The following is a 24,748-nucleotide window of genomic DNA, read 5'->3' as shown; positions in this document are numbered from 1 at the left end:
CTCTCCTTGGCGTCTCTGCCCTCCTCGGCGGGGTGGGGGGCCCAGTGGTCAAGTGGGGGTGTGGGAGGGCGGCTTCCCCAAGGGGCGTCTCCTTTCCACGCCACCCCACATGGCGCCAGCGCATGCCAGGCCAGGCTCTCGACACACACACGCGGATGGGGTTTTAGCTGCTGTGTGGACCGCGAGGTCCAGGCAAGGACTTTGGACTGAGCCCCTCCCGTCCACGACTGAGTCCCTCCTGTCCAGGAGCCCAAGCGGCCGTGCACCCCACCTCCCTCCGTGGACTTGCGAGGACGCGCTGGTGGGCCTTGGGGACACTTCCACGGGGTTCCCAGCGGGGGTGTGGGCCAGGTTGAAGGCTCTGGCCCCTGCTCCCCTCGGCCCGACCCCTCGGGGGCCCCTGACCCATCTGAGCGTGCCCACGAGCAGACGCCGGGCCTCCAGCACCCCAGCCGCACGGGGACTGCTCCTTGTGGGCCCTGCCGCTGCTGCTGGACCGGAGCACCCCGGGAGCTGAGGCCCAGGCGGAGCCCGTGGCGACGCTCCAGCTGGGTGGTCGGGACAGCGAGGGCACTGGGTGCAGAGCCCCCGATCCTGCGGGCTGGCGAGGTCCCCACTTGCGGGTGGCGCCCCCGCCCCCCGCTGCCCCAGGCTGCCCTGCTCCTCGGGCCTGGGGTGAAAACACCTCAAACCACGCGGGACCTGGCGCCGGGGAGCGGGAAGTGGCTGCCAACCGCAGACGCTGGCTCCAGGGCTTGTGCCTGCCTTGGGCCTGAAGCAGAAGCGAGGCAAAGCGAGCGCCCTGGCCCCGCCCGCCGCCCGCCGGTGCAGGGTCTGCACAGGAAGCGGGGCCCTGCCAGGCCTGGCGTCACATCCGTGACCTTTCCTGGCCACAGAGCTGGTGACAAACGGCGGCACTTGCGAGCGGGGCACCTGGCACGTGCAGGCGGAGCCCCCACCACAGATGGGGGAGGGCTGGGAGGCAGCCAGACACCCCCGCAGGGAGCACGGGCCCTGCACCCCCGCCGTGCCCCCGGAGCTGCCCCCACCTCATGGCGGCATGTTGCTGAGAGGGCCGGGCTGGCGCGGGCTGCCCACGCGGGCTGGGAGGGCAGGTCAGCTCGCCGCCCCGCTCTCTGAGGCCAGCCAGGCCCTCGCCCTGGCCGGGTCGCGCGGCTCTGCCCCCACCCTGCGGTCGGCTCTGCCGCGCTGTGTCGTGGGCTCGGCTGCTGCCACGGCTGAGCCTCGCTGTACCCGGCCTCCGGCAGCCACAGTCGAGTCACGAGGCCATGGCGCGGGCAGGCAGGCCCTGGCCCTGTGTCGCCGCGAGCTGCAGACCAGCAGGCAGGCGCTGGCGGCACAGCCCTCACGGTCTGTGGGCACCAGCATCGCCCCTTCTGGATCGTTCTGCCCTTTCTCCTGTCTTCCACTTGAGAATGGCGGCTGAGAGCAACGGAAGCTTCCCCGGAAACGCGTCAAGGACGCGTGTCGATCGGGCCCACGGAGCAGCTCTGTGGGCAGATGGAGGTTGGGTGGGTGGAGGGTGGAGGGTGCATGGGTGAGGCTCCAGCTCTCCATTTTGCCCAGACATCTCTGGCTTCTCAGCTGCCCACAGGAAGACGTGTGGGAACACCCCCCACCCCGGCACAGGCTGCCCTGACCCCCACACGGCCCTCCGAGGGCTCTCAGCCCCGCCCTTGGTGGCTGGACCACCCGACGCTGCGGGCTTTGAAGGTCGCCTCTGGGTGAAGCCCGGAGCCAGGCGTGCCGTGACGTCCCGTGAGCCTTTGGGGGACACATGGAGGAAGTGGGTGTCTCAGGACACTGGGGATGCCCCAACTCCCATGGCCCTGCCGGTGGACCTTTCTTCCCCTCTGCCCTTGCTGCCTCCACGGGCTCTGCTGACGGAAGCGCGGCCCCTCCTGGGCACCCCGAGGGGCTCTGCCTCCCCCGAGGCCAGAGCTGCCCATTCCTGCGTCCGGCGTCATAGGCCCTTGCGCCACGTCCCAGCGCCACTGCCCGGGGCCCGGGCGGCGTCCAGCTCCCCAGGCGCGGCCTGGCTGCCAGGCCCTCTGGGCACACAGTAGGGGCTCAGCGGGGTCTGGCGGTGGGGACGGTCCACGTGCTATATTTAGCTGTCCCTGCGCCCCCCCTTCCTGGGCCCCATCCCTCCCCTCCGGGGACGCGTCCGTCTGGAGAGGCTCCCAACTCCCGGCCTCTGCGTCGGGCCTCACGCGTGACGTCAGCGCCTGCAAATAGCTCGGCTCTCAGCAGGCCGCGTCTCGCCAGCGCCGTGCCAGGCCCGCGCCAGACAAACATGGTCATTCGCTGCGCAGCGCGGCCGGCAGCGGCCCTGGTCCCTCCCGCAGGCCGTGCGCGGAGGGAGGAGCCGGCGGCCGGCTTCGTTCTGACTTTGGGGGGAGGCGAGCTTTGCCCCCACCCTTGCCGCGAGGGTCTTCCTGGGGCCTCTGTTTCTCGCAGGGGGCCAGAGCGCACCGCTACCTGCTTGAGCGCGAGTGCGGGAGTCCTGGGCCCTGTGTGGCGGCCCCCGGGTCCCTTCCTCCTCTGCACCTGCCCAGCATGCCTGCGGGGGGCCCGGGAGGTGGGGACGGCGAGGCAGGGGCTCCCGTGGGCCCCCCAGAGGCTTCCTGCCTCCCAGCCTCCCAGGCGCTGCCGTCCCGACCGGAGACCACCCGGCCTCGGTGCCGGACCCCGAGGTGGACGTGAGCTCGCCCGAGGCCCCGGCTGGCTTCCTTCCCGGCGGGGGGCCCTTGGGTCAGATCAGCAAGTTTGGAAATGATTCATCGACAGGCGCAGCGGAGTCAGTCTTGAATGACAAATGGAAGCAATTAAATCCAGCAGCTCGCCCGCGTCCCGCGGCTCCCGGGCCAGTCACCTCTGACGAATATATTAAAGGAATTAAAAGTGTGTCCCCCACTCTGACATTACCTGGATCCCTTTCAAGTCCACCCAGCCAAGCCCCGGCATCCATTCAGGCCCAGGAAACAGCACAGAGACGCTGATTGAAAATCCTGATGGCGGCGTTGCTGCCCCCCGAGCGGGAGCTCCCCGGCACCCCGCGCACAGCGGCCAAGACGGGCCTGGGAGCCTCGGCGGCGCGGGGGGCCTGTCCCGTGGCTTCTGCTATTGTGTTTTTTATTTGAAAAGGGCAAGATGGCGTGGCGGTCCCCTCCTGGAGTGAGCTGAGGTGCCTGCCTGACGGGGCGACTCTCGTGGTGTCAGGACGGGGTGAGCCCCCGGGGCGGGGGACCCCACTCAGGCAGCTCGGGGTCCCCTGAAGGTCCAGCTGGGGGCGGGACGCAGGCAGGTGGCTCACCAGCCCCTGTGCAGCCCCAGGGCCCTCTGCAGGTGCCGGCTGCAGGCCTCTCCCAGGGAGTGCTGTGTGTGTCCTGGACGGTCCCCCCACCCCGGGGTGGGCAGCTGAGGGGGCACCATGTCTGGAAGGGCTCTGGCGTCCCCTGCAAATTTTGTGGACTTCTGGCTTTTCTACAAGCGACATCGGCAGAAGGTTCCTCATGGTGGTCTGCACCGCCATCGCCATGGGACGGCTGGGCCCCTCAGAGCCCCTCTTGGAAGAGGGGTGGAGCACTGGTCTGTGGAGCACTGGAGAGTGGCCCCTGAGCTGGGTGCTGTGTCCAGAGATTGTTGCCCAGAAGTGCCCGGGGCAGCAGATTCAAGATGGCGGTGCAGAGTCTAGATGGTTGGTGCTGACATAGACCCCCGTTGGCAGGTTTGGGGGTGGCCTTAGGCTGACAGGTTGGTCCTCAGTGACCCCTCAGGGGCCAGGAGTGTTCACTGGCCTGAGGGCCCCCCGAGGTGCACGCAGCGCCTCCCCTCTTGGGGGCACGCCCCGTCCAGAGGCGCGCTCCCTCTTGCCACCCTGCAGGGGCGTCAGCTGCGAGAGCCCCTTTATTTCCTCCGCTCCTCACTCCCTCGCCGTGTCTAACGCTCCTTTCATTTCACATTATTTCTCTTTAGCCTTCGTCTCCGAACGACAGCTATTTTTAGATTATTTTTAAGTAAAAATAGTCACGTGGATTCTTTCCCAAGGGCCTTGTTTTGAAGACCGGTTCTTTTTTTGCCTTTAATTTTTGGAAACTTACATGAAAAGTGCAGCGGAACAGAAACATTTAAAACACGCGCTCCCCACCCGAGCCGGCCGGCCGCAGCCGCTCCAGACCGGGCGGGGCTCGCAGGAGCGGGGGCTGGAGATACACAGCCTGGCCCCGCGGGGTGCGGGCCCGGGCGCGCTGGCGGCCCTCACGACAGACCCCGCCAGGAGCCTTTTCCTTTGGGAAATAGCTGCGGGGGCCCAAGTCTTGGCCAGAGTCGCTCACCCCGGGCCGACGCGGGGCAAGAGCGTTTCTCCCGAGGGAGGGGCTGCCTGGCTGAGGACTGGGGACCCGGGTGGTTGCCTGGGGGCCTGGGCCCCGTGTGGGCAAAGCTCTGCGGGATGCCAGCGCTGAGGTCAGCTGCGACCTGTGGGGCGGGCACTCGGGGAGGCCGAGCAGCCTGGGGAGTGGGTGCAGATGGGCCCCTCCGCCCGGGTCCACCGCCTCGAGGACGCGGCACGGACACCCCTCTCCATGGAGGCCGAGTCTCGCGGTGCTGCCCCATGGGCCGGCAGGCCCCCGGCCAACGACGGGTCCGGACCGCCCTCCCAGGGGTCTCTGCAGAGGCTGGCGGGGAGACTGTTGATTTCACGTGGCCCGCGGCCCTGGGGTTGCAGTGACGGCTCACTCTTGGGCGGGAGACCTGCCCGAGCGAGGATGCCCAGCTTTGCCCGGTGGCCTCCCGGCGGCCGCATGCCCAACAGCTCAGGCCCTGCCTCCGGGAGCTGCCAGACGGCGCTTCTGCGTGTCGGCTCAGGCTAGGGCTGCGGTGCTCACCCCTGCAGCTGCCCGAGGGCGGCCAGGCCCAGGCACTCTGGCCACGGGCCCCTCGTGGAGTTGGTAAGAGGAGACAGTGTGACGTGGGGCATACGGGGGCTGCCCACGGCAAGTGCCTGACGGTGGACACGTGGTGCTGTTCTGAAGCGTCAGGGCCACAGCTTGTGACAGCTGGCGCCTTGGCCTCGGAGGTCGGCTGAAAGGCAGCATGTCCTGGGCCCGCGTACCCCCACTGTGCCCTGACCGTTGCTGGTGAGGCCCCCAACCACGCACACCTCCCATCCTCCGAGGCAGAGGTGTCCCGCCTCGTGGCGGTAGCCCCCAGCTGCGTGGGCCCTGGACAAATGGGTGCTCGCTCCCCGAAACTGACCCGTACCCCAAGACATAGCCGCCAGAGCGCTGGGGTGCACCCTGCACCCCCTCGCCACAAAGTTGCCTTTGACAGGGCCTCTGCCTGGGATTATGCAATAGGATGTTAACCACACGTTCTAATAAAAAATAAAATAAATACTAATAAACATTTGACCTGGAGTAAAGATCTTTCACGAGACGCCCTAATCATTTTTCTGCTCCGACCTCCGTTTTTTCTGGACAGGCTCCAGCAGGCCCGGGCGGCGTGACAGCCTCTTTCTCGTCGGGAACAAAAGGTCTTTTTTAGTCCTAAGGGCTGTCAAGTTTATCCAAATATTCTCAGCTTACTACTAGCCCCTTTCTGAATTGATATTCCCAATAAAAGGACACTTTGTATCTCTGAGCCGCGCAGGCCGCGAGGATGCGAGGCCGGCCGCTGGGCCACTTCCTCGCGAGGGCCGGGTGGGCGGCTCCGGCGGGCCCGGCCTGCTCCTCCCTGGCCCTCGCGGCCCCACACCCACATCCTCCCTCCATTGCTTCTAATTTTGGCTGAACCCGTCCGGTCCTCCAGCACTGCCCGGCCGTGGAGTCCCAGCCGGAGAACCCACCGCAGCGGCGCCCTCGGCGGCCACTCACCCGGCCTCCCCCAGGGGCCTCGCCTCCCGCAGGCGGGCTCCCGAGCATGTGCGCACACGCGTGTGCCTGTGTGCCTGCGTGTTCTCCGGAGCCGAGAGGGCCACCTCCTGCCCGGCCTTCTCATGTGGCCCTGACCAGCCTTGAGCGTCCTTGCTCAGCAGCTGGCGGCGGGGGCACCTCTGGCCCGTGGCTGACGGCGGGGCCGGGGTCCTTCTCCCTCCAGCCCCACTCGGGGGTCTGCGTCTGACCACGGGCCCTGGGCAGGCACCAGCGGGTGCTCAGGTGTATCTGTGGCTCCAGGATGGGCTGAGCATGGAGGGGGCGGGGGAGGGACAGGAGGGGCAGCTGGCGCTGGCCGCAGTCGCCCTGGTGCTCATGTGACCGCTGGGCCTGCGCGTCAACTCCCCTTCCTGAGCTGGAAGCCCCCGCCCAGCACCCCGACTCAGCCTCCCAGGGGACCCCTCACCTGCAAGGTCTTGCCCATGGGCTGCACCGGCGCGGCTGCGGCGACGAGATGAGCTGCCTTGTCCCAGGGACCCCTGCTGCCCCTCGGTGCCCCGACGCCGTAAGGAATGGGGGCAGCTTGGCTTGTCTCCCCTCCTGCCCCGCCTCGGCGGCCGGCACCTGCGGCCTCGCTCCCCGCCTGGCTTCATTGCCTGCACGGGGTGTCACGTTAGTGCAAAGCGCGCTGGGGAGCGTGGGCCCGGGGAGCACCCGTGATTGGGGCGGCTGGGCGGGGAGCAGCGCCGGGGCCGCGCGTGTGCAGACACGGACACCTGGGCCTGGAGAGGGCGGTTTCGAGAGACGGGGCAGAGGACAGAGGGGAGCGCTGACCGCGGGTCTGGGAGGCTCCTGCTGCCTCCAGCCTGTCACACCAGGGCTTGGATCCTACTCCTTTGCCTGCGACCCTGCCCGGCCCGGGATGGTTGCCCCAGACGCTCTGTGCAGGTGGCATGGCTGCTGGGTGGGGCAGGCACCCCGAAAGGACAGCCCCCCAGAGCGTCCCGCTTCCTTAGGGGGCAGTGGAGGTGTCTTCCCTGGGTCATGGGGCCACGGTCCTCGATGGGGCTGACCGCTGACCACAGTCCTTGATGGGGCGGGCCCCCCTCTGCGCCCCTGAGTGGCCACGGGCTCCACTGTCCCCAGACGACAGGCTCTGGGCCGCCGGCTGCTGATCCCTGCCCCCCAGGGGCTCTGTAGCAGGAGGAAAGGCTGCCGCAGGGGCCGGCTGGGTGGCTGGCTGCCGGAGCGGCCAGCTGGGCCCTGTCCCTGCCGCCTCGCCCTCCCCCGCCCCACCTTCCCTGGCCCCAGGGGGCCTGCTCCCTTCGCGGACCCAGCCCTCCCTCCAGCCTCCCTCTGAGAACATGGGTCTGGCAGGTGCCGTGCCCTCACGGCCTCAGGGCGATGGGGGGTGAATCTGGGTGGGCCTGAGGTGCGGGCCTCAAGCTTCCTTTTCAGCTTTTTCTGTCGCTAACAAAGCCACGTCAACCGTGCCACATTCTGGGGCGTCTGCCCTGGACACCTCAGGTCCCAGGAGGGCGTCGGCACTGTGAGCTCTGGGTCCCAGGCGCCCCGTGGTCCCCAAGGCCCCTGTCCACTCACCCTGCGGGGCGTGGGGTGGGCGAGGCCTGCAGGGCCCAGGGATGGAGCCCCACAGGCCGAGGTGGTCACCACGGTCACCACAGACTCATGGCTGAAAGGCAGAGGCCTCTGAAGGGGCCCCGGCTGGCCCTCCCCATCCAGCCAGACCGAGGAGGCTCCCATGCTCACCGTCGCCCCGTCTGCAGACTCTGCCCGACCGGCCCAGGCCCCAGCCCCCAGCAGGGCCCGCACGGCCGCCATATCCAGGGATGTTGCCCTCGGGGAAACACGGGCCTGGAGCCGGGGTGCTGGCGCCGAGGCTGGTCCACAGGCCCTGACTGGGGGCGTCACCCAGAGGTCTCCGTCTTGCCCTCTGCACGGGGACCTGAGGACCCCAGGAGGCCGGTGCCTCCTTCTCACCACCAGCTCCCAGGGTGAGGCTGCGAGTTGGCGGCCGAGCATGGCAGGGGTCCCTCCAGAGGGCCTGACCGCCAGAGGCCATCCGTGGCTGGGAGCTGGGACCACCATGATTCTTGCCTCAGATGCTGCTCTGGGGTCTGGGCCCCCGGGGTGCACGCCCACCTCCCTGGCAGAGTCACCCTTGCTCCGAACACACAGCCAGCAGCACTGGGCCCTGAGGGACCGGCAGCTGCCAGAGGGGCCGGCCTCTCTGGCCTACAAACCCACCAAGCACATTTGGGGGCAGTGGCCAGCATGCCTGGACGGCAGGCCTGGCCCCAGGACCCAGCTCTGCCCACGCGGTCGTCACGAAGGCGCCTTGTCTGGCACAGACACCTCCAGCTTAGAGTACCCGACCATTGGGGGCGGGGGGTTGGGGAGAGGGCTGGGGGGCCAGGGGGACCAGCGGGGGGGGGTAGGGGTGGGGCCGGGGCCGGGGGAGGGGCTGGGGACCTGGGCCCAGGTTGGGGGAGGTGGAGGGGTACAGGGGGCCAGGTTGGTTGCTGGGGCAGGGGTGGGGGCTGTGTGGCCTCGGGGTGGGAGGCCGGGGGCCAGGGCGGAGGCCCAGGCTCATTCTGTGGCGTAGGCCACGTGGGCGCCTTCACGTGCGCCTTCAGCAGACGCCTGGCCACAGGTGGGCGGCCGCGGCGGTGTTTCCCCGGGGGCCTGGCGTGGCCCGGGGCGGGCCGTGTCCAAGGCCGGCGTCCAAATAAACACGGCCTTGCAGTGGGGTGTTGCTCTGACCGCAGCTCCTTTCCCGGGCCGCCCCCACCCCCTGCAGGGACACTCCTGGGAGAGAGCCGGCTGCCAGCAATTTTCTCAAGGCCCCCCCCGCGAGAAGGAGGCCCGAGAGATGGAGCTGTGAGTGGATGAGGATAAACAGGGGTGACAGGTGGGCTGGGGTGAAACCCGAGCCCCGGAGTAGCGGCGGGAGCGATTCCTTGCAGATGGCGGAGGATGGCCGCGCCGGCGACGACCCCCAGAGTTGCTGTGTGGGGCCAGGGGGCCGCTCTGTGGCGCCCTGAGCCTGGGCTGGGGCGGGCGGCCGCCCGAGGTGCAGAGGCGCGGGGCTGAGTCCACTGAGGCCGTCCTGCCAGGTGGGGCTGTTTTCCTGACTTAGAGAATTTGAACGCGCCACTGTCGCGGAGTGGACGGGAGGAGGCGGCTGGCCAGGCCAGGGACGGCCCTGACGGGGCAGTGACATGGCCCCCTCTGGCCTCCTGGACGCTTCCCGGGAAATGGCCAGAAGTGAGCGCGCACGTCCCCTCTGGCTGCCCTCCCGCACAGCCTCCTGGGGGGCGGGGTGGGCATCCACGCCATCTGCCCTCGCGGGGTCAACCGGACTGTGGTCCTGCTTGCACAGGCCCCCTCTGGCCTGGGGACCCTCGTCCTGCCCGAGACACGCCTTCAGGAGAGGCGGGAGTGGGGGCCTGTCCTGCCAGGGAGCCGCTCTCCCTGCGGCACCGCCGTCCGCTCCCAGCTGCATGTGCCTGAGCCCTGGCCGGTCCCGGGGGCTGCCCTCGACTGCCCGGCCGCCCCGGTAGGTGTCCTGCCCGGCCGCCCTCAGGCAGGTGAAGCCAGGGAACACAGAGGCCTCCCGAGGCAAGGCTCCGGGGTGCACGGTCCCGGGACAGACACGGCGCGGGGGTGGGAGGGCTGGGCGGGCCGGTGCAGCCTCCCTGTCACATGGCCGGGAGGGGCGCGCCCAGCAGCGCTGCCGTGGTCTGCGCTCGGCGCTGTCCTCGGCCCCAGACAGGCCCCTACCTCCTCCTGCTGGGGCTGCCCTGCGTGCCAGCCGCTGTCCCCGCCGCCGCGGGCGTCCAGGAGCCCTGTGGAAGGCCGCCGCTTCTTGGCCACGGACGCCAGCCTCGGAGAACGCCGTGGGTGGGGAAGCAGGCGGGTCACTGCGGGAGGACCCGGGGAGACCCCGGGGGAGGCTGCCTGTGTCTCCAGGCACCGACCGGGACATCCGTGACCCGGTGGGAGAGGCTGGGTGGAGACCCCGCACCTGGTGGGTGTCCAGCGGCCTCCTCCTGGGCACGGGGAGCAGCCACGTGTCTGCTCCAGGCGGAGCTTCTTGGCCGCCCTTGCTGGGCGGGGGATGAGGGGGTCCTGGGCTCCACTTAGGGTCTGTGAGGCAACTGTGGCCTGGACCCGGGCTCTGCTCCTGGGCAGGTGCTGGCGGGCGGGACGGGGCGGGGTGGGAGGCAAGGCTGCGGTGGGCGGGGGTGCGTGCAGCGATCCCCTCAGCTCCCGGGCCACCATCTCCAGCTGCTGACCTCCAGGGGCTGCCCAAGCGGTAGCAGGTCCCCGGGGCTGGCTGTGAGGCTGCCCTCGCCAGGAGAGTGGGGAGCTGCAGCTCCTGGGGGAGGCTCTGACACGCACCCCTCCACCCTGGGCACTGGGTGTGGACACTGGCTTGGGTTCCCTCCAGGGATCAGCACCCACATGTCTGCCCAACAGGGGCCGTGGCCCTGGGCGCACCCACTGCCGGGCTGGGGGATGCTGCCGACCTTGGGTCCGACCCCAACGCCAGCCTCGGGGGCTGCCCATCCGCATGCCACGCCCACGTGGGAGGGAAGCTGCTCGCTGGAGCCTCGGGAGGTCTGGCGAGCGCCACGCGGGGGTCTGGGAAGGCGGCGGCGCTGTTGCCGGGAGCGTGGGGGCCGGGCCCTGGAGCTGCGCTTGACTCGGGGTGTAGGCGGCGGCTGTCACCTCGTCACGACAGGCCGATTGTTCCTGCCCGGAGGTGCCGGAGAAGTGGGCGCTGTGTCTTCGCCCACAGGCGTCTCGGCGCTCGTGGATGGGGTGCTGGGTGGATGGCACCTGGGATCGGAGGGCGCCTGAGCCCACAAAACCAGGTGGGGTAGGAGCTGAGGAGCCCTGGTCCAAGGGGGCCGCTCTCCTGTTGCTCCCAGGGCCCCGGGAGCCAATGCGGGCGGCAGTTCCCCCACAGGCTGTGCAGGGGAGCTGCTGACGTGCCCCCGCAAGGGTGAAAGAAAGCGCCGGCACAGCCTCTGACCCTCCCTGGGGCCCTGGGTCTCCCTGCTGCCAGGGCCAGATGGCGAGGAGGCCGCACTGGGGCAGGGAGGGGCGCACCCCTGCACGTCCCTGCACGTTCACCCCCCAGACAGGGACACTGAGGCCACGCGCTTCCTGTCTTGGGAAGAAATACAGGTAGAAGGTGCGCGGGGCGAGCTGGGTTCTCTTGCCCCCTGGGGTCTGGCAGAGGACTAGGGCGAGACGGGCGGCGGACAAAGCTCGGAGAGCCCCCTTTTGCCCCTTTCGCTCCTGCCCCTCCCCGGCCCAGCACTGTCCCGGGGCATCTGCAGAGTCCGGGGCTCCTGTGCCCGGCCTGGAGCTGGTTGTCCAACCCGCTGGCCACCACAGCGCTGGGAGGGGTCCCTGCAGCCCCCCGTCTCGGGCTGCGCTCCCCCAAGCTCCAGCATACTACGCCCATTGTGCAGACCTCAGGGGGAGGGCAGGCCTGCTCCCTGCACACCAGAACACCGGCCACCCCACCTGGGCCACCGGTCTGTCTCAGCACAGCTGTCGGCGCTGAGATGCCCGGTCCGCTCTGCAGGCCCCAAGCGCCAGACACCAGCTCTGGCTTCCTGTTCTAACATCGCCTCCGGTGTCCTGGCCCAGCTGGCTCTGGGGTGGCCAAGGGGGACGGGGAGCCCCTCTCTTGCCCAATAAGCAAACACAGGCTCTGCAGACAACGCCCAGCGTGGGGACGGTGCCTCTGGGGCGCTTTAGACCCACCTGAGGACACCTGTGGCCAGGGCCAGTGCTGGCCCCCCCAGCGTCCACTCTGGAGGGGTCTGGGGCGTGGACTCCGTCCGCTGAAGAATGAGGTGGGCTCAGAGCACCAGAGGCCGCTTCTGACTGGTCAGTCACTTGGGGAGTCAGGGCCGCTGCTCGGCGGCTCCCCTCTGAGGACTTGCCCGGGCCACACGGGCGGGGTCCCCAGGGCCCCGTCTGCGCACACACCCCAGGCCCCTTTTGGCTTCCAGAAAGACCCACCGGGCTGCCCCGGCGCTCCTGCCTGGCCGCCAGCGGCAGAGGCCGGCCCCGCTCAGCACCGTCCCTGGCAGACCGCGGCCCTCGTAAACTTTTACCACACCCCACGCCACAAGCATTTCACACCCGGTTAACTTTTATGACGCGCTCCGAGGAGGAAGGAGCGGCGGCCGGCGTGGAGGAGCAGTGCCAGAGAGCGGGGGGCCAGCGGCCAGGGCCGGCGGGGCTCGGGAGTCTGGGGGCTCGGCCACCTCCCCTCGGCCCCCTCCCTGGCACACGCGGCGGGAGCGCCAGGCTGGGGCCCGGTGGGCTCTGCGCCCCTTCTGCGCCCCGCAGAGGCCCGGCCGGGTGGGGGCGGTGGGGGCGAGGGCTGCCCCATGTCTGTTTCCAATATGCGGCCGGTCCCGCGTCCCGCGTCGCGGCTGGGGCTGGGCGGTGTGGGGGCGCTGACATTAATGATTAATCCGAGCCCTGGAGGCTCGGGCGGGCGGCCGCCTCTGCTCACATGGTCAGCGCAGGCCTATTAAAAGCAGCGGGAGGCCCGGAGGCTTAATCGCGGAGGCTGGGCCGGCAGAGGAGAAGAAAGGGAAGGGAACATTTGAAGCGAGAGCGCAGGCGGCGGAAATGCTACCGCGTCTGGGGCCCGCCCCCGCGCAGGGGCCTGCTGGAGGGGCCGCGAGGGCGGGCGGCCCCCAGAGACCGCGGCCCGGGGCGGGCAGCAGGGCCTGGAGGAGAAGCCCGAGAGCAGGGCGCGGGGACCAGCCCTGGGGGTCCAGCCCCCGCCCCATGGTTGCGCCCCCCAAGTGTCCGTTTTGGATGGAAAGCGTGCGGTCGGCCTGCCCTCGGAGGGGCCCCAGTCTGGGCAGAGGCTTGGCGGGGCACCGTGGGGCGGCCCCCGCGTGCCCCCTCCCTGCACGGGACACACGAACCCTCCTGCCCCGCAGAGCGAGGGCCTGAGTGCCCACGGGCGGCGGCTGCACATGGACTGGAGAGTGGGGGGCGGCGACAGAGACACCGAGAGGCAGAGACGAGGCAGAGGGACATGGGGTGACAGAGATGCAGAGACAGAGATGGACACAGAGAGCGGAGACAAAATCCTGTTTGCCTGGCTCTGGGGCTGCTCCCGACGCAGACAGGTGGCGCCCCTCTGCTTCCGAGGCTCAGGGCCCGGCCCGCTGAGGGGGTGCAGGCCAGAGCCAGAGCGGGAGCCGGGGCCAGGGCCGGGGCCAGGCCGGCGGTGTGGGGAGCAGAGGCCGGCGTGCTCAGGGCAGCTGTGGACGCGGGAGGCCGTGCGGGGCGGGGCTCCGTGCAGGGGCTGGGGAGAGGACCCCCGGGTGCCCCCTGGGCAGCAGGGTTGTGGCCTGCAGGGACAGTGGGGACGAAGAAGCCTTCCTGGAAGAAGCGCCCCTGACCGGGAAAGGCGGAGATTGGAGCGGGAGGGAGCTCCGCTTTCTGGAGAACGAGGCAGGAGGCTGTGAACGCGTCAGGGGCTCTGTGGGGTGACGTGAGGACCCCACAAGCAGGAAGCTGCAGAGCCCGCCTGGCAGGACCTGACCGCCTGTCTGCTGCCCCTCTCCCATGGGGTCAGGGGCCCAGGTCTTCGGGGGGCTAGACCACTGTTCTGCAGAGTGCCCTGAAGGCCGCGTAGACCACAGCATCACCCCGGCTGCCCGCGGGCTCCGGGCCAGGCCCTGTGTGCGGACCCTGTGTCACTGCCGGCCACGGCCCTGCTGCCCCTCGGGACTGGGAGGAGGGGAGGGTCTCGCTCTCTCGGGTGAAGACCTGGTGCCCCACAGCCGATGCCTGTGGCAAACCTGTCTTCTCTAATCAGAAATCGCCAGGTGGGTCTCAGTTCAGGGCGGTGCCGAGTGCTGACCGGGTCCCTCGGGCTGTGCCAGGTGGGCGAGGGCAGCGGTACCAGTAGGTGCCGGTCAGGCCGGCATGGCCCAGGGGCTGTGCTCAGACACCCCAGCCAGTGACGGGTCCTGCCTGTGGGTCGGTGCCAAGCCTGGGGGTGCACAGTGAGTCTGCGGTGGTGGGGGTGGCCCGTGCCCCTGCAGTGGCCTGGGCCCCCTCGGCTCTCCTGCTGGACACCCTGGGCCAGGAACCTCCAGGGGTTGGCTGTGATGCAGGCCCTGCCCGCTGGGCACTGCTAGGCCCAGGCCCCAACGTGGACACGGGGTACTGCGAACCCTGCCTCCCTTGCTGGCCTCTGACCCTGCGAAGGCTCCCTCCTGCCACCCAGTGCGTGGGCCGGGCAGCCGGCAGCCAGCATGGGGGCACGCTGTGCCGGCCTGGGCACCCGCACCTGTGGCCTGGCCGTGCTTCACACTCACACGCACCACGCCGGGCCCACCCTCAGCCCCGGTGGCCGATGGGAGACAGACCGGGAGAGGGGCTGGGGTGTCCTGGAGTGTCCCGCTCCTGGGTGTGTAGCCCAGGGGCCAGGGCCCAGGTGGAGGGGTCCCGGCCGTGCAGAATACCCTGCAGGGGGCAGAGGCTCTGGGTGACCGGACAGGGGGGGTTCAGGCCCCGGCTCACTGAGCACCTGCATGGTGGCACCCCACGGCTCGGCTCAGCCACAGCTCTCAAGACCCCCAGGGACAGGGCTCACAGCTGACCTGAGGAGAGGGGACGCACGGCTGGACCCCGCCCTGCCCACAGCTGCCGGCTCTGCTGTCCCCCCGGCACTCGGGCGTCCCCAGGCCGGGGCAGCCTGGCGGAGGGTGCGGGCGCTGCTGCGCCGGCGCTGGCTTGGCTGGGTGGCGACAGACGGCCGGTCCCGCCGCGACCACTCGCCGGGCGCCTGACCCCAGGTTATCGGGGCAGCAGCTTGGGCGATGACCTCATTAAGCGCGGCGGCCACGTCAGCACCTTCCCGAAGCCCCTTTATCGCCGCAGCGTGCCGGGGCGGCCCCGTCGGCACCTCCTCCCCGACACCGGGTCTATCTTATCTCTGGGGCGGGACCCCTGCCGGGAGCCAGCGAGCAGGGCCAGGAATGCGCGTCCAGACAGGCGCAGCGCTACCCGGGCGGGGCGGGCACGGGGCTGCGTGGATTCTCAGAGGGCCACGGTGCACGCGGGCCCGGCCCCTCCTCCCAGGCAGCAGGGGAGGCCGGTCACATGGGGGCGCCCCCACCCCCACCCCCGGCGGGCACCCTGCCTGTGCCTCCGCAGGGCAGCAGGGGGCCCCCCCGTCGGTCGGCCACAGGGTGGGGGCGCGGGCCGGGCGACCCCCCCCTGCTTCCGAGAGGAAGGCCGGGCAGAGGCCAAGGGCTGCTGTCAGGAGCCTGGAGCAGGCTCGGTGCCACCTGACATCAAGGTCACCGCTCAAGAGGGGCTTCTTGAGTTCAAGGGCCGAGCAGCCCGGAGGAGCGTCTGTGATGAGCCCCCGGCCCTCAGGGCCGCCTTTGTGCGGCAGAGCCACGCCTGCTCTGAGTGAAGACAGCTCTTTGTCCCGTGTCCTTGGCCCGCGGGCTGGGGCTGGTGCTGAATAGCTGGCCTCCTGCGCCTCGCTCTGCCGTTTCACTTCCCCCAGAGCCGCCTCACGAATACTAAAAAGGGGCCCGAATCAGCCACGGCGGGTTTGCTCCAGAGAGCTCAGGGCCTGGCCCGCGTGGAGGGCAGCAGGGGCGCGCACAGGACGCGAGGGCCTGCCCATGGCCTCCCCTCCCCCACCGACACTGGCCGCGGAGGGTGAGGCCTGAGCCCTGGCCTGGGCCACCAACTACTGCCTAGGCCTCCACAAGCCGCCCCTGGAGCGTGCCCCCTCCTCGCCCGCTCCACCCCACCCCCTGCTCCACCCCACCCCCCTGCTCCACCCCCCCTCCACCCCCCCACCCACACCCCCTGCTCCACCCACACCCCCAAGCCCCCGGTAAAACGCCGCATCAGGCCACCAGCTGGTGTTGTGCTTCGGCAGTCTCCTGAGCCGCCCCTGCAGCCTGGTTCTGGCCTGGACAGGAGGCCGATGAGACTGGGACACAGAACGCCAGCTCTCACCCCTGTGACACCCTGGGGACGCCCAGTGGGCCACGGCCACGGGGGACGACGGCTGGGAGTGGCCACCGTGCAGGGCTGGGGCTGCCTTTCCTGCAGCACTGGCCCAGGGCCCACTCGTGGGAGGGGCTGGGCACCGGGTGCAGGGTCCCTCCCCCAGCCAGGACCCACCTGCAGAGGGCGCAACGGGGCCCGCAGCAGCCTCATCACTCGCACACTGTCCCTCTGCCGCAGGACCAGCACTGCCCTGCTGGGCATGAGCCCGACGGTCCACCCCGCCCCGCTGCTGCTGCGGTCAGCCTGCAGACGGCCGAGCACCCGGCGGGCGGCCCCGCAAGCAGGCCGCAGCACTCCCCACTGGCCGCGCCACCCGTGCAGGCCCAGGCGCTCCGACCCCCCAGGGCCTCCAGGCCGGTCCCCAGCAGGAACGGGCAAGACCCCGTCCAGCATCTGCCTGCTGTGACGGGCTGCACACCTGCCCCGTGCAGAACTCCTGCCCGCGCAGCTCCCCGGGCGACAGGCGGCCCCTCTGCCCCGTGTTTGGACCCCTGGCCAGCTCAGATGCCCGCCCGCCCAGGACATGACTCGAGCACTGGCGCCCTGAGTGTCTGCTGAGGTCCCGGAGCCCACAGTGAAGCCCCTGGGTCAGCCCAGGCCGGTGCCGAGCACCCTGGGGTGGTCAGCTAGAAAACGCCGCCCAGAGGCCGCCGTCACGGGCCGCCTCTGATGGAAACTCAGATGCCGAGAGGGGGCGTCGGTGCACTTGCTCCTGCGTCCCTCCAGCCAAGGACACCGTGAAAATGGGCCAGCCGCTGGCCACACGAGGGGCAGCAGCCAGCCACAGCAGAGTGACCCCCTGGCCTCAGTGCCACCAGGCGGGCTGGTACCCTCGTGTGCCGCTGCGCACAGTGTGCCCAGAGCTCAGCGGTCATCAGATGGATTTGGAGGAAGGGGGTGTGCACACGGCCCCAGAGACTGGTGGTGGGGGTGAGGGTGTGAGACCCCAGGACAGAAAGGAGGTGGGAGATGGTGCGTGCCAGTGTGGGCACTGGGTCAACGGCGGAGAATCAAGCTGTGCGGAGCATGAAAGGACGCCCAACTGGGGGGACAGGGTGCCCAGAGGCACCCCAAAATGAACGGCTCGTGGTTCTGATGGACGCCGCCCTCCCGGGGCAGCTGGCTCTCCACCGAGACCCCCCCTCTCCAGGCCCCTGTCAACTGCGGCCGCGCGTGTCCCGGGGCCCAGAGCCCCCGCCCTCGTCACACGGGGCCTGTAGCGCCGACGCCCGGCCGCGGAGCCAGCGAGGGGCACCGCCGATCGGGGGGCGCCAGGGGCAGAGCCAATGCACAGGCAGAAAAGGAGCCCTGATAAACAGTTTCCATATCCAGCATTTTCCACATTCAATTATTTTTAAATTAAATAATCTCTCCCTCAGAGAAAAGGAAAGTTCCCAGGCAGCCGGGCCCTGCCGGGCTCACAAAGCCCACATTGTGGCCAGGAGAGGAGCCTCCGCGGCCGCCCTCAATGCCCCTTTCATGCTCCGCACAGGCAGCCCCTCAGACCGGCCTGCTGCCGGGACCCTGCCCCGCCACATGGCCTCCGTGGGCCTCCGTCGCTCCCAGGAGCCCAGGCTGGGCCACCAAGCACTCGGCAAAGGCCGCCGGGGCGAACAGGGCCCTGGAAGGGAGCGCGGGGGGCCTGGGCTTGTGGTCCCGGCGCGCAGCGCGGGCGGCGTGGGCTTGCGGGCAGCCCGCCGGGCCCAGGGCCGAGTCCCTGTCCCCCCAGTTGGGCGTCCTGAGGGAGCTCGGGCACCACCTCGCGCCTCCTGTGCAGCAGGGGTGACGGCGCGCGGCCCCGCCCTGGGCTGGCGAGCGTGGGGACGGTGCTGGTGCCGGGAGCTCAGGCGCCGGCTCGGCTCCCACTGGGCAGAGACGCCTCTGGGCGCGGCCTCTGGGGAGCAGCACCCTGACAACGAGCGCCTCGAAGCACCTGCCCCACGAGAGCGAGAGCGGCGAGGAGAGGGGAAGCTGGGGGTGTTGACCACAGCCGCTGCCGCGACCCGGCCTTCCCTGGCCTTCCCCGGAGGCTGCTGCCCCGTCCGCTTGGAGGCCGCGGGAGGCCCGCGAGCCCAGGTCTGTCGGGCCGAGGCCGCAGGGGGCGGGGCGGCGGCTGTGGAGGGAACACATCCGCGGGACACGGCGCTGAGGGAGGCCCTCCCAGGGCGCCTGTATCCCCCAAATCCCGGGCCTACCCCGAACTGCCCAGGCAGCTGGATGCCACGGAGCCCCGGGGAAGGCGGCACTTGGGAGCCGAGGCCTCAGCCGTGGCCACAGCAGGAGAGGGAGTCTGGCCTCCGCGTCCAGGGAGGCCTGTGACTGTCATGGTTTCTGCCGAGAGCTTCGAGGGCACACCCGGCCCTGGGGTGGCGTGGAGCGAGGCTGGCACACTGGGCAGCCGGCGGGGGCGGCGCTGCGGAGGAAGACCCCAGAGGCTGGGGCCTCTCGGGCGCGTCCCCTGCGCGGTCCCAGGGCTGGACTTGTCAGGAGCCAATGGGTTCCGAGGGGACCCGGCCCCTGTGCCGCGCCAGAAGCCAAGTGTGCGAGGACGTGGACACGTGGCCCGGAGTCAAGGAGGCGGCCCGCTGTGGCGGGCCCGGGCCAGCGGCAGGTAAAGACTCAAAGCAGCTCTCAGAGACGCCCTGAGGACCGAGGAGGAGGGCACAGAGCGGCCGCAGAGAGGTGGACTCGCCAACCAGACACGCCAGAACGGGCGCGCGACGGTCGGGAGGGCGACGCAGGGGCCGGCGGGGCCGGGCCTGGGCTACACAGCACAGGACGCGCGGAAGCAGGACGCACGCGCCGCGGCGGGCCGGGCTCTGCGTTGCACCTGGAGTCGGAGGAGGGTGGGCGAGGGGAGGGGCAGAGCCCAGAGCAGGGGCGCGGGGCAGGACCGGAGAAGCGGCAACACAAGAAAATGTGCAGACACCCCTGGTCAGAAAACCAGCAGCCCGGCTCAGGGGCCTGGCCGCGCGGGAGCGGGACAAGCCCGCGGCACGTGACCAGGGACCCGCCCGAGGGCTGGCGACAGGGGACACCAATAGCCGCAGGCTCAGTGCCCGCGCGAGAGCGGGGCCGCCCAAGGCCAGAGGGCACGGGGCGGCCAGCACCGTTGCAGAGGACAATGGTCAGCAGGAGCAGGTGAAGCCCCCAGGCCAGCGAGCACCCGCCACTGGCCGCTCTGTTGTCCCCGGAGGGGGGATGGAACGGCTGGTCCAGGGGAGCCCCGGGACATCTTCTGGGCCCGTGGACGACACCTCCTTCCCTCCTGGGTGCACAGGAGGTCCAGGTGCACAGCAGTGCCAGGATGGACATGGTCATCTGGTCATAATCTGGGGTCAGCCCCGGCGCCCACCCCAGGCCCACAGAGGATCTCCTGTGGGTGACCCACCGTGGCACCATCTTGGGCACCCCCCGGGGCGTAGCGGGTACGGAGAACAGGCCTCCCTGGAGGTGGGGTGCAGGCAGGAGGAAAATCACGGATCCCAGGGAGAGCCGCAGGCCGTGGGCCACAGCGGGACACACCCAGCTGTGCTGGGACGTGCAGGGAACGCTGGTCCTGTCAGTCCTCGTCTCTCCACGAGGCTGTCCCGAGACCCCCCATTGTCCACAGGATTCAGCCGGTGAGAGAGTGCCGGATGCCCTGTCCAGCCGGCTGCCCTCCCCGCAGTGGAGCAGGGGCGTAGTCAGCGGCGCCCATACCCCACAGCCCCCCAGGCTGCCCGCACCCCCGGGCTGTGGTGGGGAGCCCCGGCAGTGAGGATGTGCACTTCAAAGCTGGTGCTGGGCTCCTGGGGCCTCCCGGCTGCCCCTCCCGCTGAGCAGCCCTGTGCTCTTGAGCCTGGAAGCCGCCCCTCCCTGGGGAGGGACACAGAGGACTCGGGTCAACCCCTCGGCTGCCACGGGGAGGCCTGTCCCCGGAGCCTGGCCCGGTCTCCCGCGAGAGGGTCCGCTCCGCCAGGCCACGCCTCTGGGCCCGGGCTGCCCACGGCGGCCCTTCCTCCGACCCCGCGCCCACCAGGCCCGCCGGCCCGCGCCCCTACAGAGGGCCATTGTTCGCGAGATGGTCTCGCAGAAGCTGCCCCGGCGAGTGGAAACATTTAGTTAATAATTTAACACTGCGCTGTCTGCTGCGTGTTCAGGCCCCCAAATAAGATCGATGGAGGTAACAATTGGTTTATTGAGCTTCCCGGCTCTGTTTCCCCAAGACAGCGCTCGGAGGGGCGGCGGGGAGGGGCGGGGACCCGCGGAGGGAGACATGTAGATGGGATTGATGCAGGTTGTCAAAAATAATTGTTTTATTTTCCCCGGGAACGTTCCAGACACCCCCGGATGCGCTGATCCGTGGCGCGGGCTCCCGAGCAGTGGCATTTACCGGCATCTCCGCCCCCACAGCCGGTCAGGTGCAGGCTGGGCCTCTCGGTCCCGCGGCCCAAGCTGCTGGGGGGACGCCCGGCCGCTCCCGCTGGCCTCGGAGGGCGGGGGCTGCGGGGGCTTGGGGATGACCTGGACAAGGGGAGTCAGGGGCCCCCCCGGGCCACGCTAGGGACATGAGAAGACCCAGAAAGACCTCGGCAGACCCCCCGCGCCCCCTTGGGGGTCACCTGAAGGAGTGGGGATGTGCTCTGGCCGGGAGGGCTTTGGGAGAAGCGGCCCGGGGTCAGCGAGCCCTGTGTCCGCAGCTGCTGGCCATCGGGAGTGTTGTCAAAAGTACCTCGCATGGCCCCAGAGCGCCGGGGTGCTGGCTGGGCACACGTGGCCAGCGCCTGCCCGCGTAAGGGGTTCCCCAGCTTCCGTCTGCCACAGCAGAAGCTCATCCTCCTCCAGAGATGCTGCACGTCCTGGCACGGCCCGCCGGGCCCGGGTCCTCCCTGGCGTGGACACTCTCTGCGTCCTGGGCAGGTGGGAGGGGAGCACAGCCCCACCTCTGGGCGGATGGTGCACTGTCCTGCAGGAGGCCCTGTGGTCTCACCGCAGTCCCCTTCCGTGCCCATCCAGTCCCAGTCCAACCAGCACCTCCTCCAGGAAGCCCTCACAGATCGCCGGGTGAAGGTGGATGCCCCCCTCCAGGCTCTGGGCACTTTCCCGCCGCCCAAGGTCATTTCCATCCTTCAGTCCTTCCACTCGTGTTTCCACGGCCTTGATGCCACCAGTCTGACTGCGTCTCCTCTGGTTAGGGTTAGGGGTGCCAAGACGGGCAGATGCTGCCATTGAGGTCATTGGCCCACAAAATGTGGCTCGGGCACCAGGGGCTGAGAGGCGTGTGGCCAGAGCGGGCGCGGGAGGAAGATGGGCGCCTCTGAGAGCGGGGAGGCTGGTCTGGAGGAAGGTTCCGAAGCCCCCGGGGAGGGCCTGGAGCCCCAAGTCTCCCCAGAGAGAAGCCTCCAATCACTTCTCTCTGGCCCAAACATGCGCCTTTGGGCCGGCCCTCCGCCCCGCACTGCTCTCCGGGTTGAGGCGCACATGGCCGTCTGGGCGGGAGCGGTGGGGGCGGCCGCGGACTGCTCTCCCTCTGCCCTGGCTCGCCGGCCCCAGGCACCCCCAGCTCGGCCCAGGAAAACAGGGCTCAGATGCAATTGTGTGGCCTGTCCAGAGAGGCTCCCCCAAAACCTCTGTGCTGATTGCATCTGGATCCCCAGAGGGCAGAGTGGCCCCAGTTCCCTGGTTCTGGGGATCTCCCTGTTAAGTGCCCCGGCCGTGGCGGAAGACCCTGTCGCCAGCACCGGTCACGTCTGGGGATGCGCGTCAGTCACCTTCCCGGGCGTGCGCATGTGTGCGTGTGTGTGTGTGCGCGCGCGCGCGTGCGCCTCTTGCTTCTTTGCCCCCTTCCCTTCCTGCCCCACATCTCTGGGTGGGGGGCAGTGGACGTTCAACCCACCAGAACCCCTCCCTGCACCCCACGCCCCACCAGAGCGGTCGCTGGACACCTGTCCCAGGTTGCACGAAGGAGAAGTCGCCCGCTGAGCCGAGGGGGTGCTCAGAGCGCCCGGTGCGCCCACCCCACCCGGGAGCGGCTGCTCGGCAGCCTCCCTCCGCGCCCCTCCACGGCCTGGAGCCTAAGGCCCCTGCACCCAGAAATAACGACCCGAGATGCCGGGGCCCAGAGATGCCCGGGACGGGCGCCAGCCCGACTGCAGCTTCCGAAATCCTGGCGCTCAGAGAGCCCAGAGGGTGTGTTCCCAAAAAGCGGGGGCACTGTGGGACAGGGCACGGGCTTCTGCTCAGGGTGGGGCGCCCCTGCTCCCCATGGTCAGTATGCCTCTCTCCTCCCCCCCAAACTCCCCGTCCCCAGGGCGTGCAAGCGCACGTGCACGCACCCACGCCCCGATGCGTGTGCACACAGCCCCGCACACCTGCGTGCGAGGGTGCTTCGGCTGGGGGTGGGAAGGGTGTGTCCGGACGCCGAGGGCCCGTCCTCCTCACTCCCGGCTCGGCGGTGCCACCGTCCTAGCGCCGCTCACGCTTGCCCCAACCCCGACGGCGCGGCCGCGACGAGCTCCCGAGAAGGGGTGCAGGGGAGCAGCGGGCAGTTCCGGGGACAGAGCGGTGGGTTGGGGTGTGCGGTTGGCACCATCCCTGCCCCGCCGGGCGTGCGCAGCAGCCGAGCCCAGGCCTGGGCCTCAGGCCCGCTCGTGCCCCCCGCCCCAGAGGCGGGGAGCAGGGGGCGACGGGGGACTTCGCGAGAAGTAGATGTTTTCCTTTGGAAAGTTTATTTGCAGATCCGTGTCCGGGGGCGTGTTGTGTTTAAGCCCAGCCAGAGGTCGGATTTCAGATGTCCTCCCGGCTGGAAGTGCTGTTTATTTGTTTGGGTTGGCGGCGCGGAAGGGCCTCACGCCGCAGCGAGGCCCGGGCTGGCCCCTGGCTGCGAGGACGGTGGGGGCCGGGGCGGGGGGGCGCGCCGCTCCCCTCACGCCGTCCCTTCGCGTGGGCCAGCCGAGGCCGAGGGCTGCAGCCAGCGGGCTTCCTCGGGCCTGGCCAGCCTCTCTCCCCCGGGCGCAGGCTCCCCACAGGCCAGGTCTCCCGGCACCCGTGGGTCCCTGCCCTCCGCTGCCACTCCCCCGGGCTCGCCTGGGCGCCGGCAGGTGTCAGTGGAGGGGCAGGATGAGGCCGCAGGGGTGTGGTGTGTGTGGTGTGTGTGTGGTGTGTATGTGTGGTGTGTGTGGTATGTGTGTTGTGAATGGTGTGTGTGTTGTGTGTGATGGGTATGTGTGTGTGGTGTGTGTGTGTGGTGTGTGATGGGTGTGTGTGGTGTGTGTGGTGTGTGATGGGTGTGTGTGGTGTGTGTGGGGAGTGTGTGGTGTGTGGGGAGTGTGTGGTATGTGGTGTGTGTGTGGTGTGTGATGGGTGTGTGTGGTGTGTGTGGTGTGTGTGGGGAGTGTGTGGTGTGTGATGGGTGTGTGTGGGGAGTGTGGTGTGTGGGGAGTGTGTGGTGTGTGTGGTGTATAGGGAGTGTGGTGTGTGTGTGGTGTGTGTGGTGTGTGTGGTGTGTGGGGAGTGTGTGGAGTGTGTGGTATGTGGTGTGTGTGTGGTGTGTGTGTGGTGAGTGTGGTGTGTGGTGTGTGTGTGGTGTGTGTGGAGAGTGTGGTGTGTGTGGAGAGTGTGGTGTGTGTGTGGTGTGTGTGGTGAGTGTGGTGTGTGGGGAGTGTGTGGTGTGTGGTGTGTGTGTGGTGTGTGTGTGGTGTGTGTGGAGAGTGTGGTGTGTGTGGTGTGTGTGGTGAGTGTGTGGGGAGTGTGTTGTATAGGGAGTGTGTGGTGTGTGTGGTGTATGTGGTGTGTGTGTGGTGAGTGTGATGTGTGTGGTGTGGTGTGTGGTGTGTGTGGTGTGTGCTGTGTGGTGAGTGCAGGTCAACCGTGCCCCGTGGGCAGCTGGGTGGAGGCGGGCGGGGTTCTGGGGGCCTCTCGGGGTTTTCTCCGGGGCTGTGCCCGGCACTGCCTGGGGGGGGGTGAGGCTGCAGGCGGGGAGTGGGGGGGAGTGGGGGTTCCAGGTGGGCGCTCCAGGGGGCTCCCGGCCATCTGCTGGGGTCGCCCAGGGTCTCTGGCGTCTGTGGTGCCCGTGCCCGTCGCTTGACCAAGTCCAGGGGCTGGGAGTGGAGGGACATTCTGTGGCCAGGCCCCGGGGTGCCTGAGCTGGGTTGTGGCTGTGGCCTGCGGGGATGAGGGTGTGGGGGCTGGGTGGGCGTGCCCTCGCCTTTGCGGTGTCTTGGGGGGCCCGTGTGGTATTTTGGGGGCCTATGTGGTGTCTCGGGGGCCCCGTGCAGTGTCTTGAGGGCCCACACAGTGTCCTCGTGGTGACTGTGTTGGTCTGGACTGGCGGCCGCCTGGCCAGCGTCCCTGGCGTGCCCCCTGTGTCCCTGCTGGGCGGGGGCCGCGTGTGTGCTGGGGGCGCAGCGGGTGGACGTGGACAGCATCGCACGCCATGACACGCTCATGATGGGTGGGCGACAGAAGGTTCTGGAAGGCTGCGAAGGAAGGTGCTGGCCCCAGGCTCTGTCGTGCTGCCAGGGCTCCGGCCAAGCACTGCCCGGTGGCCAACAAGCGTGGACTCTGCCCCTCCTTTGGAGCCCGACCCCATCGGCCCCTGCCCGGGAGGCCTGCTCTTCGCCCGAGGGTCCTGTGGTGGACGCAGAGGGCCAGCGCCCCGCCCCGGCCTCTGCCACCCTTCATGCCCGGCCATGGTGCCAGGGCTCTGTGGTTCAGACAGTGGTGGGCAGGACTGGCCAGTCCACTCCCAA

The 24,748-nt window shown here is 69.6% G+C and overlaps 1 protein-coding gene across 1 annotated transcript in view; it reads right to left on the bottom strand.

Moving 5' to 3' along the window:
• The window catches only part of PRDM16 (PR/SET domain 16), a 148,640-nt gene that overhangs the window by 27,493 nt on the left and 96,399 nt on the right, over positions 1 to 24,748 (bottom strand).

Source organism: Talpa occidentalis, unplaced genomic scaffold (genome assembly GCF_014898055.3).
Source record: "Talpa occidentalis isolate TD23 unplaced genomic scaffold, MPIMG_talOcc4v2.1 talOcc4.9, whole genome shotgun sequence".
NCBI lineage: Eukaryota > Metazoa > Chordata > Mammalia > Eulipotyphla > Talpidae > Talpa > Talpa occidentalis.
This window is presented reverse-complemented; position numbering and strand designations above follow the sequence as displayed.